The 17,653-nt window shown below is 45.0% G+C and overlaps 1 long non-coding RNA gene across 1 annotated transcript in view; it reads right to left on the bottom strand.

Annotated features, from left to right (window-relative positions):
- Positions 1–15,449, bottom strand: part of LOC119386885 (uncharacterized) — a 28,165-nt gene extending 12,716 nt beyond the window's left edge. The window contains exon 1 of the long non-coding RNA XR_007415372.1: positions 15,392–15,449. This is a non-coding gene — a long non-coding RNA (uncharacterized LOC119386885). The remainder of the gene's footprint in view (positions 1–15,391) is intronic.
- Positions 15,450–17,653: the final 2,204 nt, after the last annotated feature.

Here is a 17,653-nt window from a genome sequence, read left to right as displayed (position 1 = left end):
GCATTTGTAATGTTCTTTTTTTATGTAGTGGGGCAATAAAAAAAACCGCGGCTGAGAGAAAAGACTGTCGATGACAAGCGGTAGTACCTGTGCCCCGATGGGTGCGTTGTACACGTAGTACATCGGGCCATTAAGCTCTTTAAATGATTATTTTTTTACGTTTAGGTTAGACCATGTATATGTTTGTGTATGTGTGAGAGAGAGAGAGAAGCAAGGAGAAGGTAGGGAAGTTAACCAGACGTACGTCCGGTTTTCTACCATGCATAGGGGGAGAGATAAAGGTTTGAGAAGAGAGACAGAAGAAAAGAGAAAAGATGAGCAGAATGAAGTGCAGATTTTGGGAGAACATCAAGTATATAGGCGGTCGCACAGACCCGTTAACTTTAACTACTTCATCAATGCTTTTGTTGCCTTCTGCGTCTTCGAGGCGCATGCCCACGGTTCTAGGATGCGGCATAATGTGGTGTTCACTGAAGCAAAGTGGCTCTTTCTGTTTCTGACATACTAATCTCATGTAACATCGGAAGCCTCATTCTTTAAAAATGGAGCTGGGCAGGTCATACAATACGTAGGACAGATAACCGATGGTCAGTGAGAGCGTCAGAATGAGTATCAAGGAATAGGTAGCATAGCCTAGCACGACAGACGGTTAGAGGGGCTGATCATTTTAGACATCAGCACGCATAAAATGGAATTAGATTGTTGAAGGAAGGGTAACTTTACTATCATTTGGAATGGCCTGCGCTCTGCAATGAACATTAGATAGGCTTATGATGAATGGGCATTGGTGCATTATGTATAAGTATATGCGTACCGAATGTGGAAAGGAACCTTAAGGTTAAAAATATTCACTATCTTATAAGGGGCGAAATGTGCGAGTCATCGTGTCTTTAGGTGTTAGGTGCAAGGTGAGGTAACGAAAATTGCCAGGAATAATGCGATGGTCTTCACTGCGGCTTTTCTCACAACCAGAAAGAGATAGAGGGGGGCAGAAGAGAAGGCCGGAAATGTCAGCTACAGTTTGCTACCCTGCAGTGTGGATGTGCATGGAGGGTTAACTGCTACGAAATAATGAAGTGTTGTTTAAAGCAAGTTATCTGCGTAAGTTGCTTTAAAACCCCTTCCGTGCTTGCCAAGTTTCTACGCTCGTACGACAGGGCTAGACGTTATCCAGAAGAAGTTTTCTGCTTCGTGTTCGAGAGGTGGAACGCATCGTGTTTGGTTATTGTTCGGGTCATGTCTTAGATACGAGGTGCCGCGAATAGTTGCCTCACTCGTGTGGTCATCAGAGAAATTTTACCAGCTATGCCTGGTAAAATTAGCACTGGTCATGCTAATTTTCGTTACAGCTATGGGTTGGCGAACCAATGGTCTTATTTGCCAGTTGCACGACACTGGATAACGAATATTACCGAAACTTGGCATTCTAGAAGCTCTATAAAGGAGGGCGTAGCAGCTATTTCGTTAGAGCGCTGATACGTCATCGCAAAGTGAAGTGCATTAATTTCAAAATTCCTAAACACTAAAGTGTTTGAATAACGCATTGATAATAACCTGAGTAAGGTTGTGCAAGTTTGACACCGTGTGATTTCAGAGTACTTCGCAATATTTGAGCCAATTTGATGCGGGAAAAGCTCTCGAAGCTTGCTGTTTTCAATGTCTGAACACGTAGTATTCTGTGCAGATGAGGACCTTGCTGAAGCGATACATACGTTGTTAAATTAATGAAGTCAATTCAAGCCGGCGCGAGAACATCAAGACGGCAATGCGTGTTTTTTATTGCAATTAGACTTGCCCTTAAGGCATGATACATGTGTGTATGCATGTATTAGATGTGTGCGTTAAGAACGGTGTTGTGTATGAAGTAAAGCAGTGTCTTGTCGAATCCGTTATCATGTATCCAACAGTCATAAGTGAATACATATTCTATTATAAATTTGCGAACCACCAAACATTATGCTTTCTTCAAAGGCTATACCACACTGCCACGCGCCCAGTCCCAGGAAATAAAATATAGCAGAAACCATCTAAAGGTGTTTGCCCCAGTCAGGGATTATAGCATCGTTGTTGATTGTGTATTAGTGAACTTCTTTGCGCCAGCATTCGAGTGAACGGCAACTCAACGACTTCTTCAACTTTGTCAAAACGCGCCAAGCGGTTCAGTGTGCCTCCTTGAATGATATGCATGTAGGCGTTGTGGAAAACGCGCCAAACGTCTAAACGCGTTTTCTTGCACGCGGGAATTGTTTAAGATGTTCTAGGAGCCTCCGGTGTAGGGGTTGGCGCACAGGGGGTCTGTTTGATAAGCTCAAAGTTGAAAATATAGCGGTAAGAACACTTGTATTTATGCTTATGAGGTGCAGATATGTGCTATGTGACGTCATTCTCCACCGTGAATCACCGTGACGTCATCACCACCAGGTGCGGCTAAATAAATCTCAAAGGCATTAAAACAAAACTACACGTTAGATATATACACTTTCTGCAATCTGCGTTGCAGAAGATGCAAACTCACTCGTGACTCCCGCAAGCTGGATAAAAACAACATAAGTATTATACACCGCTACAGGGACAACACGACGAATAATTCACACGATGATTGACGAAGTGGGATCGCCGACAAGCGTTAACACGTGTTTCTGAACTCACCCTTTTCTGGTTCACCATTTAAGCGGCAAAAAAAAAAAAAAAAACGAAGTTTCGCGTATACGGTTTTCTCATTGGGTGCTAGCAAAACGTAGAAAAAAAACCAGAAATGGATATTTTCCTTCGCACGTTTGCGTCTTTTCATCTTGAGGTTGCAAGACAAGTGATGGATGTGGCACGCGATAATCCCTATAAATAAATGACCGTAAGCTCACGCCGCAACGTTGACGGCCTTCGTCGAACTGCGAAAGAGAGTTTGTGCGGTCGTGGACGTTTCGTTTTCACATCAAGATTTCCAGTCGCCTTATATCCCCGCATACGTCTTGGGCCGCGAAAGAAAAGAAAGGACGAAAAAAGAAAGATAGCAGGATTCAAGGTTGAGAAATCAAGCGGCTATAGAATGAATGAGGGATGCTAAATCACTAAATCATGCGTTTAGTTGGCTACCTTAAGTACCCACGAGGGCAATAAAAAGAAGTAGGCCTAAGGAAGAGTGGGAGAGGGAAGTCGTATGTTTAGGTCAAGTTCTTTAAGCTCGTTACTAAAAAAAATGACACAGAAGTGGAACTACCGAATTGTCTTAGCCTATGCCTAAGGGCAAGGTTTCGAAATTAAAATAAAAATGTACCGATTTGACAGCACGTTTGTTAGTTCATCCTTCCTAAATAAAAAAGTAAGTTTTTTTTGCCGTCGCAACCTACATACAGCCCACGTGTCCTGCGCTGACTCTATTGACGCACCTAAACGCTGTTGGACATGAAGATGAGATTCTTCATGTCCGCGTAAGCTACGCAAAGGAAAGAGAAAAGTTGGAGAAAAAGCCAACAAGTTTGGAAGGCGCCCCTTCAACTTACAGAAGTGACTTGAACCGTGGCCTAAAAGGCATCTTCAGCAAAAAGTGAACATCTTCCTAAAAGACTTCTTTGTGGACATTGAACTATAGTATAAGCGCTTGTGATGAGCAGCCATGCGCAGCTATATGCGAGTGGATGTGTTAGTCCTTATACGGGGGGTAGAGCTTGGACAGAAAGCCTGTGGGTCGGTGTAGCGTTTGCCAACTCGTTCAGCTATCGCATTGGCGTGGCAGGTTCATCCATGTGCAATAGCTGCGACTGTTTAGAGACTATATTGATCATCTCTTGAGCCGCTGTCTCCAATTTGAACAACATCGACGGACTCTCCAGTGTGCCTAGAGGAGACTCGATGATCGGCCCTTTACTGAAGGAAAGATCTTGGGAGCCTGGTCTCACAACACATCAGCCCAGAAAGCCACACGAGCCCTCCTGCAGTACTTGACGGCAACAGAATTAAGCGACCGCCTGTGAAACCCTGCACTGTGTGTGTGCTGTGAAATGTGCCCCTCCTTCTCTCTCTCTTTTACTCCTTATTCCCCTCCCATGTGTAGGGTAGCAAACTGGACGTAGTCTATTTAACCTCCCTACCTTTCCTATATTCCTTCCCCCTCTCTCTCTGGACAGAAATGTGTGCGCGTGAACGTTCTATTGCGAAAGTGAACTCCTGCAAATGAACTGTTCATTGTCATGTTATTTTCTTTCGTTGCTTCAGTTTGCTATGTATTTCTTTTCTTGTTCATTTTTGTTTTGGGGTAACCGTTTTATTTTTCGGGGCTACGGAACATATAAAAATGGAGTAGTCGCTAGGTGATATAAACTCAACCTCTGCACAGCAAGCAAGTTAGAACAGAACAGAACAGAACAGAAAGAAGCACTGCAACTCCAATTGTAGAGACCGAAAATTGCACACCGCGACACTAATCCCGCCTATTTCCTATATGTCATCGAGAGCGTCAAAAAAAAAAGAAGAAAAGGTCACGCCATATCCACGAAGTGAATGATGATTGAGGAGCTGGCTCGCAGATAATCGGGTAAACCATGAATGCTCCGTGCTATTCCTCTACTGTCATATAAAGACGTCACACGTTGTTATAGTAGCGATTGTGGTCAGGTTATTGTCGAACCACAAGCGATGGCAGATCTCGCAGCTGTGGCCGGACGTGTGGTCGAGGAAATCGCGCTTGAAGCGCGCCAACTTCAGGTAGCGACCACTTTCGGCGCTTGGCCGCTGTATCCCGCGCCCGTACCTCTTCGAGGTTCTCTTGCCGCCGCTTCCGCGCTGCTTCGGCTTCGCGGGCTTGTATATCGGGGTCCGCACGATGCTGACGTCTCTCTGCGGCCTCGCGAGCTCTCACCGCAGGGTCTTAGCGGCGAGCCCGTGCTGCTGCTGCCTTAAGAGCCCTCCGCTCCGCCGCCTTGTCTTCTTCGTTCATGCTGTTAGTATTGAAACACACTGCCGGAGTGGAGCGAGCGCCGCATGCTACAGTTGGCTATGCTATATGTGGTTTTGCCCGCGTTATTATCATCATCAAGGCTCTCGAAGAACAAGATAAAGAAGATTTTTCTTTCGCGTGAGCGTGCGCATGCTACAGTTGGCTATACTATATGTAGTTTTGCCTGCGGTAATGTCATCATCAAGGTGCTCGAAGAACAAGAGGAAGAAGACTTCTCTTTTGCGTGAGCTGCACCTGTAGCGGTCGCCTCTGGAACTAAGCTTACGCTTACGGCGCGGGACTTTGTCCCAGCTTAAGAGCCTGGCGAGCCAGCTCTTAAAAAACGGAAGCTTTGCTAAGTGATTTCGTGAGCAATGTTACCCGTTTTCTTGTCACAATATTGTTTGGCTTCACACCTGTATAGAGTTACGACGAAATCACATACGGCGCGGAAAGCTGATTTTCCATCGGCACCAAAATATCTCCGATTGAAGAACTATTGCGCGTTTTTGTGTTTGCACTCAACGGCAAGTAACGAAATATTATGTACTACAAGCGAGCTTCTAGTTAGAGCCATAAGAGTAGCGCAGAAACACTCGCATTTATTAATATGCACCCTTGCAATTTTTAACAGTATCGCGCACCCTCCGTGGTGTTCTAGTGGTTATGGTACTCGACTGCTGACCTGAAGGTCGCAAGATCGATGGAGGCAAAATGCCAGAGGCCCGTGCGCTTAAGTTTGGTGCATGCTAAAAAACCCCATGTGGTCAAAATTTCCGGAGCCCTCCGCTACAGCGTCTCTCATAATCATATCGTGGTTTTGGGGTGCAAAACCCCAACAATTATTACTAATAGTATCGCGCGAGCGTCGACCCAAGGATACGGTAGTTTCTATATCAGCGAAAAGCAACGAGATCAGCGATACAACAGCTCCAACAGCTTTCTGAACACATGACCGCGCAGATAAGCCCGATATCGGCTATGCAGGCGGTGGCTCGCACATCATGTACGAAATATCGTTACTTCTCGCCTATATTAGACGCTACCATGTGTGGAGGTCAACGCTCTCGCGATATCATTAAAAAATGCAAGAGTGTACAGCGGATAACGCGTTTCGGCAGAGGAAGTCTGGTGACCCACGCCTTGCGGCTTGTTTCAAATGGCCTTGATAAACATGCGCGATAACACAGCCTTGACGCAGAAGCTGGTGCCGAGACTGGCTTTTTAATAGTATCTGAGGCTTCTATCGTATATTATTAATGCTGTCGCACTCGCTGGTATACGTGAGATGGCAGGACGCAGCACGCGGGTCAGGTCAGGAGGATCGTTTGGTCATTTATAACGCTTCTGTGACCATTTATAACAATTCTCGTTAGTTCGTCGGAGCATCAGATATATAGCTGGGTTCGGCGGCGCTGGTTCATTCTCTGTACCTGCCAGCAAGGTGTTTCCTTTACATTGCCCTTGAACAAGCACTGGCAGAAAAAAGTCACCGGGTGCCTTCAGCTAAAGATTAACATATCACAGGATAAGAGTATGTTCTGCAAGGTGCTCTTAATTTACTTTAAGCACTCTTGATTCACTTAATTTACTTTAATGTATATTGATTCGCTGTATTCAATCTTGGTTCATTTTAATGGTCTTTAATTCACATTAGGTCCACTTTTACTTCACTTTAATTGGTACCTCTAGTCATATGGCATCATAAATATACCGAATGAAGTATACTGCCTTTAATTATGTACACATTTATGTTTCAAATAAAGCAAGATGCTAAGATTAATTTACATGCTATTTACGGAGTTTAAAGCAAAAAACAGCCAATAGCTTTAACCTAAAAGCCATGCGACGTCTTCGTCCCGGTGGTTCATCATTGTGGCTATGCTCCGGATAAGAATAGCGATGTGGGCGAGTTGGTCTAAGATCATGGCGTGAACTCTGGAGCGCTCGTGTATGTCTTTCTTTCGCTAATCCCTCGCACATGTTTCATATTTTCCTTCCACGATTTAGTTAGTATAGCTCTGCAAGAATCCCACCATGGTCATGGTATACCGCGGAATTATTGGAAACGCCATTACGCTGATGAACAATGTCAGCCATATCAAAAGAACAGTTCTCACAGTTCTTGACGTGTATTGGCAAATCTGTCGACACCATACAACGTCTACAGCCTCACGCAGTGCCTATGATATCGTTAACACTCTACGCACCGTGCCAGCGGTCACGGCGCACAAACTCAAAGATAACACCTCACCTACAATAGACGGAGCCGGAGATCGTATAATGCAGCTGATGTTTCGGATTAGCGGCCAGGATGCGGTTGAAGAAGCCGTTGGTGCTGATCTCCAAGTGTGCGGAGTGTGTTAGAGGCGTCGTAAAAGTACGCCCTGTCGCCACGTAGGAAGCAGGCATCAGCGAATCGTTTGCCAGGAAAGTGATACACTGCGGGCCACACTGTGATACCACGACAACCGAGCGTTGAGGAATAGGAGCGGCTTTAGACTGGTGAAGGTGAGTCGATCAATTCCGTACGCGTGACAAGGGCTACGTTGGCGACGATTGCATTACAGCTTGAAACAACTGCCACAGTCACTATGTGCCCGGTTTGTAACCACAGCGCGGGGAAACGGCGACGGAGGACGGGTTTCCTGTGTAGATTAGAAAACAGGCGTTTGATACAGCGAGAGCATTGAAAAAGAATGACAGGCTCGTATAGTGTAAATATGCAGTTACACAAGTGAGTCGTGCGGATAAAACTGAGGTTTTATACATGTGGAGAGTCTGCAACGATAGCATTGCGCAGCCTACGTCGTGATATTAGTGCACGCTTGATTTTATAGTGATTCAGGAAATACGTTACATTATCGGTACGTTAACTATGCCATTCTTCTTCTTCAACGAAGTTGTCTAATTACATCTGTAGCAGCAGCAGCAGCAGCAGTAGTAGTAGTAGCAGTAGCAGTAGTAGTAGTAGTAGTAGTAGTAGTAGTAGTAGTAGTAGTAGTAGTAGTAGTAGTAGTAGTAGTGTATTTTTACCTTAATTATTGCAATGATACACACAAGAGGGAACAGAAGCGAAATGCGTTTTATACGCTTGAAAAAAACATCTGCGCCTGTGGTTCACCGCACACGCGAAAACAAAATTGACGCACCAGCGACCAGCTGACCGACCAACTTTGGGCCGTCCGGCAAGCCGAGGATGCCGCCCGGGTCCAAGGGCTTCAAGCCGTCACCTGACGTCATTATCATCGACGGACAGTGGGACGGGAGAGGGGTTAATCCCCTCTTTCCCCCGCCTCGCCCGGGCTTTTAATAAAGTTTATTCACTCACCGTATAACATGAGCGATAACAAAGTAGTATTCATCACTTACACAAGCAACAAATGACGCACTTTCCATGTTATAGATACACATGTCTTACGCTCACAAATAAAAATTGACGCGTCATATAACAACGTGAGCAATAACAGACATTGCTCTCTTGCAAAAGCAACAAATGACTCACTTTTCATGTTGTAGATACACATGGGATACACACAAAAATCATTCAACGCATCATATAAGGACATAAGCGATGAAAAAGTAGTATTTCTCTCTTACAAAAGCGACAAATGACTCACGTTTATAATGCAAAAAAAAAAAATGGGGCAGTTAGCACCAAGCGCAAAGCTTGGTACAACGAACCACGGGCCCGTCTCCGCTCGTACTCCGCGTCGACCGACACGTCTAGCTTCGAGATGCGCGTCTTCCTCCTCGGGAGGAAACCTTGCGCCTGTGAGAGAGAGAGAGAGAGAAAAAAAAAACTTTATTGAATAAACAGAGGAGTTTGGAGCTCGCAAGCTCCCGGGCCCCCGCACGACCCCGTTGCGCTCAAGCGTTCATTTGGTGGTGGTCCATGACGCTGGCAGCCCAGCCGGCAGCCATGGTCCGCGTAACCGGGTCCTCTGAACGCAGTAGGGTCTCCCAATCCTCTCCATGTCCTTAGGTGTGCTAGGACCCGCGGGGGAGGATCCGCCGGGCAGTTTGAGAGGATGTGAATTAGAGCTGCGCACGGGCCGTATTTCCGAGCCCGAGCCCGGCCCGGGCCCGCTGACTTTGTCCAAGGCCCGCCCGAGCCCGACGGCAAAGGGCTGCGAGCCCGCCCGGCCCGGCCCGACGTAAGAAAACACAATCCCGGGCCCGGGCCTGGCCCGGCCCGGCTTTTTGAAGGTTCGTTGCGAAAACAAAACATCGTTTTCCGGTAATTTGGCATTTTATTGAGCATATGAAATATGATGAAACGACACACGACGAACGGTCTCCATTACACAGATTACAAAATACAAGTAGACGGCCTCATGCCAGCAACAATGGAGTTTTTTTTGTACTATTCAATTCAATTCAATTTTTATTCAACATCTGACAGATGTTTGGTGCACGGACAAAAACCCTGAAATGGCTTGACTAGATCCGTGCACCAGACTATGGCATACAGTGGTGTGAAATTACAATAGAGGTAGAAAGCAACGCGTAAAGGAAAAGAAAAAGCACAAAGGAAGTACGTTAAGGCATCAATAAAGGAAAAACCATACATACACATCAGAGCTACAAGAACTTTTCTATATTACAATTCTTAGTAATTGATATATTTAATCGGTACATATCAAAACTACTGGAAATTCGCTAAATTTCAAATCAAGGTAACAAACATATGTAGTACATTGGACAAAAAGAAACAATCACAGTTGTACATACATATTGCGTAACTCATTCAAAGTCATTAAAGCTACGTCCGTACCATCTCTGGCAAGTTCATTTAGTAATGTAGGTAATGTGCACCTGAGCATTTGCTTGCCATAAGTCGTGCGGCATTTTCGAATTTTTCATATTTCAGGATGGCGTGTGTGGTATGCAGGGTCATTTTCTGTCAATTTCGCCAATGTCTTTAGAAGGGAAATTTTCTTTTTTGTTTCCAACTTGTGTTGCCGAAGTAATCTGAAATTGTAAATGCTTTGTACGCTTACAATTTTAAGCTTTTCGAACATGCCCTGTGTGTGACTTAGGTAAGGAGCTTTAAAAACTATGCGTATTGCACGCTTTTGAAGTAAGAGAAGTTTTTTTTTATATTTTCTTTTGTTGTCGTCCCCCAGACCAGTGCACCATAGGTCAGAGTAGAGGAAAATAGAGCATTGTATAAAATATTGTTAATTCAAAGAGGGAGAGTCAAGCAATGTCGACGCATGAGGCCAATTACTTTTGACAGCTTTTTCAGCAAGTAATTAATGTGATCATCCCAGTACAAGTTAGTCGAGGAAAATACACCTAGCGTTTTGAAACTATTCACAACTTCTATTTCAGAATTGTTGAGCACTAATCGGGGGACTGCACGGCATTTGTTTCGCGGGTGAAACAAAACTGCCTTGGTTTTACTGATGTTCAGCTTTAGCTCATTATTACTAGCCCACGAGTGAATGGAATGAAGTACCTCATTTGCTCGATCCGAGAGACATGCAACATCCGAACCAGCGAAAAAGAGGCTAGTATCATCAGCGTATAGTATATGTTTTGCCGTAGGATCAATATTAACAATGTCGTTAATATAAAGAACAAAGAGAAAAGGACCGAGAATGCTCCCCTGTGGTACACCCACATTGACTGGTTTAATTGAAGAAGGGTGACCATTAACCATGACAAACTGTGAACGATGTTGTAGATAAGATGAAATAGGCGACAAAGCTTTTCCTCGAATGCCATAGTGCTCCAATTTTTTATTTAGTATGTTGTGGTTAATAAGATCAAATACTTTCGTGAAATCCAAAAAAGATGCCAAGGACCAAGTTCTGACTTTCAAACATTTCAAGAATTATTTCTTTTTGCGTGAGCAATGCCAGCTCAGTAGACTTATCTTTCCGAAAACCGTACTGTGAATCCGTTAAAATGCTGTAACGGTCAGTGAATGAAATCAATCGTGCTAAAATTATTTTTTCAAAACCTTTTGAAAACACAGGGAGAATGGAGATTGGACGGTAATTTCCAATATCATTTTTGTTGCCTTTCTTGTAGATAGCTGTAACTTTAGCACACTGCATCCTACGCGGAAATACTGCACATGAAATACAACTGTTAATTATATGCGTTAAATAAGGTACAATTAAGTCAATGACAAATTTTACCGGTTTGATCTGAAGTTCCGCATTATCTGTAGCTGTGCTGTTTTTTAAGCTAGTGTAAGTTGAAATAATTTCCGATTCAGATGTAGGCCACAGAAACATTGTGTGCTCACAACGCGGCTGCATGTAGGGGAAGCTGTCACTTCCGGAAGATAATGGAATGTTGCGAAGGAAGGAATCATTAAATGCATTCGCTAATTCTTCACCGGAAATTTCGAGGTTATCTTTTACTCTTCTAGTAATATGTTCAGTTCCTCTGCCTATTATCGTATTTAGTTTGCGCCACATGTCTCCATAGCTTTGGCTCGCCAAAGCCGTCACGTGTATGGGGTATGCCCATGCAAGCGTCAGCTTGCACGAAGGCGATCTACGTCGGGTCGCTCGTCGCTGTCGCGTGCATTTTCACTCATATGAGATTTGGCCTTAAATCTAACGCGAACAGTCGCGTGGCGCCGTCACCAGCTCAGGTGCTGTTACTTCTCTGTTTGTCGGAGTGAAATAGAGGCAGCGCTTTACCTGCTCCCCTTTTGTTTAAAGTAGCGAATGGAAAGGAGAAGCGGTAAAGGGCGGTCGCAAAAAAGGCGCTGTGTGCGTGATGGAAAAAAATTCCCGCTGATTCTCTATATTTCGGGCTTGAGTCGGGCTTTGCACCGGGCCCGAGCCCGGCCCGATAAAACTCCAAGTAGCCCGAGCCCGGCCCGGGCCCGAGGTGAAAACACGTTGGCCCGCCCGAGCCCGGCCCGCGGGCCGGGTCGGGCTCGGGCTTTCGGGCTACCCGGAGCCCGTGCACACCTCTAATGTGAATAGCAGAAGCGTGAGGTTCAGGGCAAATCGTACAGGCTGAGGTGAGGAAGAGGGGGTGATAGTGTGATAGAATGAGAGGAGAGGGAAGAGTGTGAGTTTGTAGCTGGCGCCAGAGGGTTGCCTGTCTGTTGCTGAGGGACGTATGTGGTGGGGGATATAGCTGACGCGCTGCCCTGTAGGCTTGAGTCAGCTCGTTGAAACTGTGCGCGCGCTCCTTCGTGAATCCCGGATCGGAGGCCGCCAGAGCCCGGTTTAAAGAACCTCGGGCTAAAAGGTTGGCAGCCTCGTTTCCAGGATTCCCGCAGGGCGCGGGCACCCAGATCAACTCCACTTGACGGGGCGGGGGTGCAGCGGGCGAGTCCATTATGCAAAAAGCAGGGACGTGAACTCGGCCTCGCGCAAAATTTAGGATCGCGGTTTTAAAATCTGGTAAGACATACCGTGCTTCTGTGTTTACGATTCCTAATTTGCTCGTCTGTTCCTTTCTGGTGTCCCGTCTCGTTGCACCACTCACGATGGTTTCTACGCACTCCTCGGGAGTACGCAGCAAGGCTGTGCAGTATAGAGCGGAGGCTCCGCGCGATGTTTCCGTCGGTGGGCGTGGCTTAGCTACTGTGCATGCGCGGCTTGGTCAGATGGTGCGGTATCTGGTCGCTAGACGACGCGATGCTTGCTTCCTCTTTGTTTCTATCTTTTTTTTCTCTCTCTCTCTCTACTTCTTTCTCTCTCTTTCCTTGATGTTCTCTCTGTCTCTCTTTCTTTCTCTCTTTCTCATTCTTTCTGTGTTACGCTGTACTCTCTCCCCTCCACCTTACCTTTCTCCTCACCACCACACCTCTCCTCCTCACGCTCACTTAACTTTCCCACCCCCTTGCTACACTATACTATACAAGGCTGTGCTATGCTCTGCTAGCATGCCTGGATGGCCGAGTGGTTAGGGCGCTCACCTTCGTATCGAGAGTACGCGGGTTCGAATCCCACCTCGTGAAAAATTTTTTTCCTGCAAGAATTTTTCTCTTTCTTCTTCTTTATTTCTTTCTTTCCGTCTCTCTGTTTCTCTCTTTATTTCTTTCTCTGTACTCGTTCTCAGGGTTATTGCAGGCCACGCCGTAGCGGTGAGTAGTGGGATCTGCACAAATTCTGTGGCACATACCCGGTCATGATGATGATAGTTTTCGGGCACGGTCACACACTTTACGCCGAGCTAGAACAGCTTCGCTGTTAAAAAATAAAACTGCTTGAATATAATTTCCCTACGAGTTCTGTGCCATATTGTTTGGAGATACGGTGTTTGGATGCGGTGTTAGTCCATTGATTCGTTCGGAGTTTTTTGTCGCACTTTTTATCGACCGCCATGACCAGTTTTATAATTAGGTTTCTACACGGCGGCTGTGAAGAAGATGCAAGCGTATTCAATGCATTAATGAACTTCACCGCCCAGACATTTCTGAGAAAGTGCTGCCAGCATGCATGTTTAAGTGTTGCTTCACCATTCAAGCAGCAACGTATGCAAACGCATAATGCTAAAATGAAATTCTTAAGCATGAACAAATGTGATATTGCTTCTTGCGATCTTATCCTTCCTTTCTGAATGCATTAACCTTTTGGAACGTTAGATGAAAGGGCACGAGGGTGGAATTCCCGCAGTCGCCATAGCATATGTTTACAAGTTGGGCGGATATGGAGTATTCAAATGTATATAGGTACTCTCACAGCCATCCGGCACCTTATTGGAAAGAGGGAAGTGTATTATCGTGTAGATGCATTCTGAAGAATTGTGCACATAAGCTATAAGCGCCAGGTCAGCGCACGTGTGAATGGTTCGTTACCGCCATCGCTCGTGTCATGCCATGCGTGACAAAACGAAAGACAAACTATTTACTGAAGACAGCATTATTCAACTGGTTTCAAGCACAAGCGTAAGTACTCGAGCTTAGCAAGACAGGAAGTTGAGCTAGTTGGTGGCGGTTTATCTAGAAGTAAGTAAGGCGTGCAGGCACGGACACAAGAGTAAAGAACCAGGAAATACAAACGCCAGTTATACGACGTTTCTATTTATTTATTTATCTATTTGCCGTATTTATTCGAATCTAAGCCGATGTTATTTTTCGAAAAAAACATATGCGAAAGTGGGGGAGGAGTCGGCTTAGATTTGAGTACAATGATTTTAAAAGTTTTTTTTCTTCTGGCCTTGCGAATTTCGGGGGTCGGCTTAGCATCGGGGCCGGCCTAGATTCGAGTAAATACGGTATTTATTTATTTATTTATTTATTTATTTATTTATTTATTTATTTATTTATTTATTTATTATTTATTTAACATACCCACAAGGTCAATACGGCATTATAGAATGGAGTGGTTAGGAGCAAACAGGTTAATACAATGAACACGAGGAAATTAAGCAAAACAAACATGTATACATAAACAAATGACACCTAGATATACAGTGATCGCTATGACGTTCATAGATGCAGTGTCAACAACGTGACGAAAAAAAAAAAAGGTTCCTGTAGTTGAAGAAATCAAGAGTTCGACGAAAACTCGTCTGGTCGGGAACAATCATGGTCAAAAGTAAGAAGAACAAGGCCCCCGTACGGGAGCCGAAACGTCTTTGTTATTTTTAAGCTTTTGGTCGGCGTCTTCTTACTTTTGATCGTTCCTGTAGTTATACATTTATGTATATTTTGATATCGCACAAACAAACCGCGCTGAATTGTCTCCTGGGTTCCTAATGTGCGATTGCCATAACATCAGGGACGTATATATGATAGGTAAACGATAACGCAGCATACACGGAACGTTCAGAGCGCCTACGATGTGTTGGCCGGTGATGTGGCGAAACCCATCATGTCTCACGAAATACTTTGCGACTTCGTGTGCTATATCTCTGACAATACTGCAACTTCATGGCTTTGCGGGGCCTTCTAGACTGCGGCGCGCGCTGATGTTCAGAGTTCCTTGCAAAGCGCGTGGCGCGAAGTGATCTCTACGAGGCCGTAAAATCATGGTAAATATTGCGGGTCTAAACGCGTCAAATAAACGAAGTAATTTGTTCAAGAGCTGGAAACTCACGGCACAAACGGAGCTCGCTTCTCTGCGCAAGATCTCGGCGGCAAAATCGTCGCGCGATTTGACTGAATTGTGAGACGTCCAACATTCGGATATGCGCATCAAAGCAGCAATTTGTGGTTGAAGGTGGCGAGCAGCCACTTACGTACATCAACTGCGGACGATGTTATGGCTTGGCGAACGCAGCTACTCATTTTCCTGCAGTAAGCGGTTATCGTTGCACGCAATTTCACGCTATACCAAATGAAGGCTTTAGTTGCGAGTGGGATTTATTCGGTTGCATAAAGGAACAAGAAACGGATGCTGAATCCAAAGGGACTCCACCGACAAATAGGATATGCGTTGAAAAGCCTGACAGCGCTTACAAAGAGATAGAGATATGCGTTGCAAAGTGCTGCGCTTACCATGCAGATGATGTTCATTAAACCGTGCTCACCTTCAGTTCAGATCGTTGGCCGTGTGTGGATTCGATGACATCCTGGGACAACACGTTTGGCAGAACAATGCACAGTGCGTTGACGCAGAGTTCGGAAAGGGATTCAAAACACAGAAAGTTCCCCCTTTTTTTCCCCCTGAGATCAGTAGGGACACTGAGCCCTAGTAAGCATTTAGGTTTGGATTGTCACGCTTTTTTTTTCCTTTCGGGCACAAGAAGGCACTAATTTCAATGTCTGGGTATTCAATGAACGTTACGAATCACAGTGAACGAAAGTTGTACTCTTGTTCAGCTTTGAACATGAGCTTTCATGAAGGTGTGCCCTCGACTTCACAACAAACTGCGCCGCTCTGGAGCACCGCTTCCGAACAGGATGTAACTTATAGAGTCACACCTGTGCGGAAACTGTGGAACGAAATAATCGAGCAATAACACGCTTAAAGTATACATCCCGGAGATCGCGCTGGGAACGTATATATTTCAACTTCATCGCGCGAGCGATGCGGCAGTGCGCTCGGTTGTTTAGGTGACAACGAGCACGTCGGGAAGTATACACTTTCATCGAAACTCTTCACTACTTTTTTCTCTTTTAAAGAAGTTATAAATAACTTCGGTTTAAACATAGTACAAGCTGTTGCCAGAAATGGCGAGAACGTGTACACCCGCGCAGCGCTTTATATGAGCAGTGTGCTGTACCCACCGGGAAGTATATCATAGCCAGAGTTTTTTTTTTTTTTTCGGAGCGGTGGGCGTGCAGGGAGTACAACCATACTTTGTGCATGTCCGTGCGTGTGTTTCTGTGTGTGTGCGTGTATATATACACAAGCAAAAGCGAAAAATCATACCATCTACTATTGGAACGTAAAACTCATTCATTCATTCATTCATTCATTCATTCATTCATTCATTCATTCATTCATTCATTCATTCATTCATTCATTCATTCATGCAGTGCACTAGTAGCTGCGGAGCATTTATAGATAATACATGATAAATTGTTTATCAGGGAATGTCGCTGTAACAAACTCTTCGACAGGAGGGCATCCAAGAAGACAATTACTCTTGTTGAAACGTTGGCTTTAGCCACACTCCCTGTTCGATGATTTTGCATCACTTCAAGCTTGCACCTTCCGAATATGCGTTAATTTTAATTAACGTTTATCCAGCCATCCGTTCCCCCGGGCTTCCGTATTGTGTAGCTTATATAGCTAACACAGTTTATCATTCCTGTGATAAGTGGGAAGACCTCTTATGCTAGGAGTCATCGCAAAGACTGATATAACGATCGAGCGAGCGAGCCGGAGGCGATGCGCTGCTCCCACATGATCACCTCATCAGGGCGGTGACGTCATGCACAATTATCTGACAAAAAGTGCATCTTTCGCTGCCCTAATAATGGCTATTGTGACATCGATGCTTGCTGGCTTGAACAAGGCGGTGATTTTCTCGCATCCCTCACGTTACGCGAACTGACCAGCGAATAAATGTACATTTGTTCAGGCAAACAACTTCTTAACTAGCTTTCTAACATTATTCAACAGTTTCTAACTGATGTGAACGACGGTACGTTATAATTGACAATCCATCGCAGTTTACAATAAATAAATTCGCCGCATCGCCACGTCCCCCAAGGCTTCCATATTGGAGATGTCCGGCTCCCGGCCGGCCGTTCATCTTTTATGCCGACGGAGGCCGCAATCACTCCCAGCAACTATTTTAAAAGGTCCAGCGGGGGACCGCGCACACAGCCCCTTAGCCCCTACCTTCATCTAGCTCTGAGTCCTCCAAAATAAAAACGGAAACTCGCCGCAAAAAGTGTTACAATAAATTACTTAAGGCGCTCACAAGATCGACACCAATCGCTAATAATATTTAGGTAATGTTCGACATTGGTGACATAGAATGACGTAAACGCATTAGGGACACGTCAAATATTCTTTCCTTGGGAAGTCTCATTGCTGAGATATTGCCTTAAAGATGTCTAACACGCCAGCGATGACGAGCTGGGCTTTGACAAAGATAGGTCCACCTAACGTAGTGTCGACCCTTCTGTCTGAAGCGTGTCTTGCCCCTCTTTATACCTGTAAGCCGCATACTCTACGCTACTGTTTCAGCGTTTTCAATTGCCCTAGAAACATTTTCTTGCTAAATTCTTAAGAATTTATATTACCTTACTTTATTTGTTCGAATTAAAAATTCTCATTCGTGTTTTTTTTTTTTTTCATTTTACTAGTCATCTTGATAACTCATCCGATAAACTTG

This window comes from Rhipicephalus sanguineus, chromosome 3, assembly GCF_013339695.2.
Source record: "Rhipicephalus sanguineus isolate Rsan-2018 chromosome 3, BIME_Rsan_1.4, whole genome shotgun sequence".
In the NCBI taxonomy this organism is placed as follows: domain Eukaryota; kingdom Metazoa; phylum Arthropoda; class Arachnida; order Ixodida; family Ixodidae; genus Rhipicephalus; species Rhipicephalus sanguineus.
Note: the sequence above shows the minus strand (reverse complement) of the source record. Positions and strands in the feature narration are given on the sequence as shown.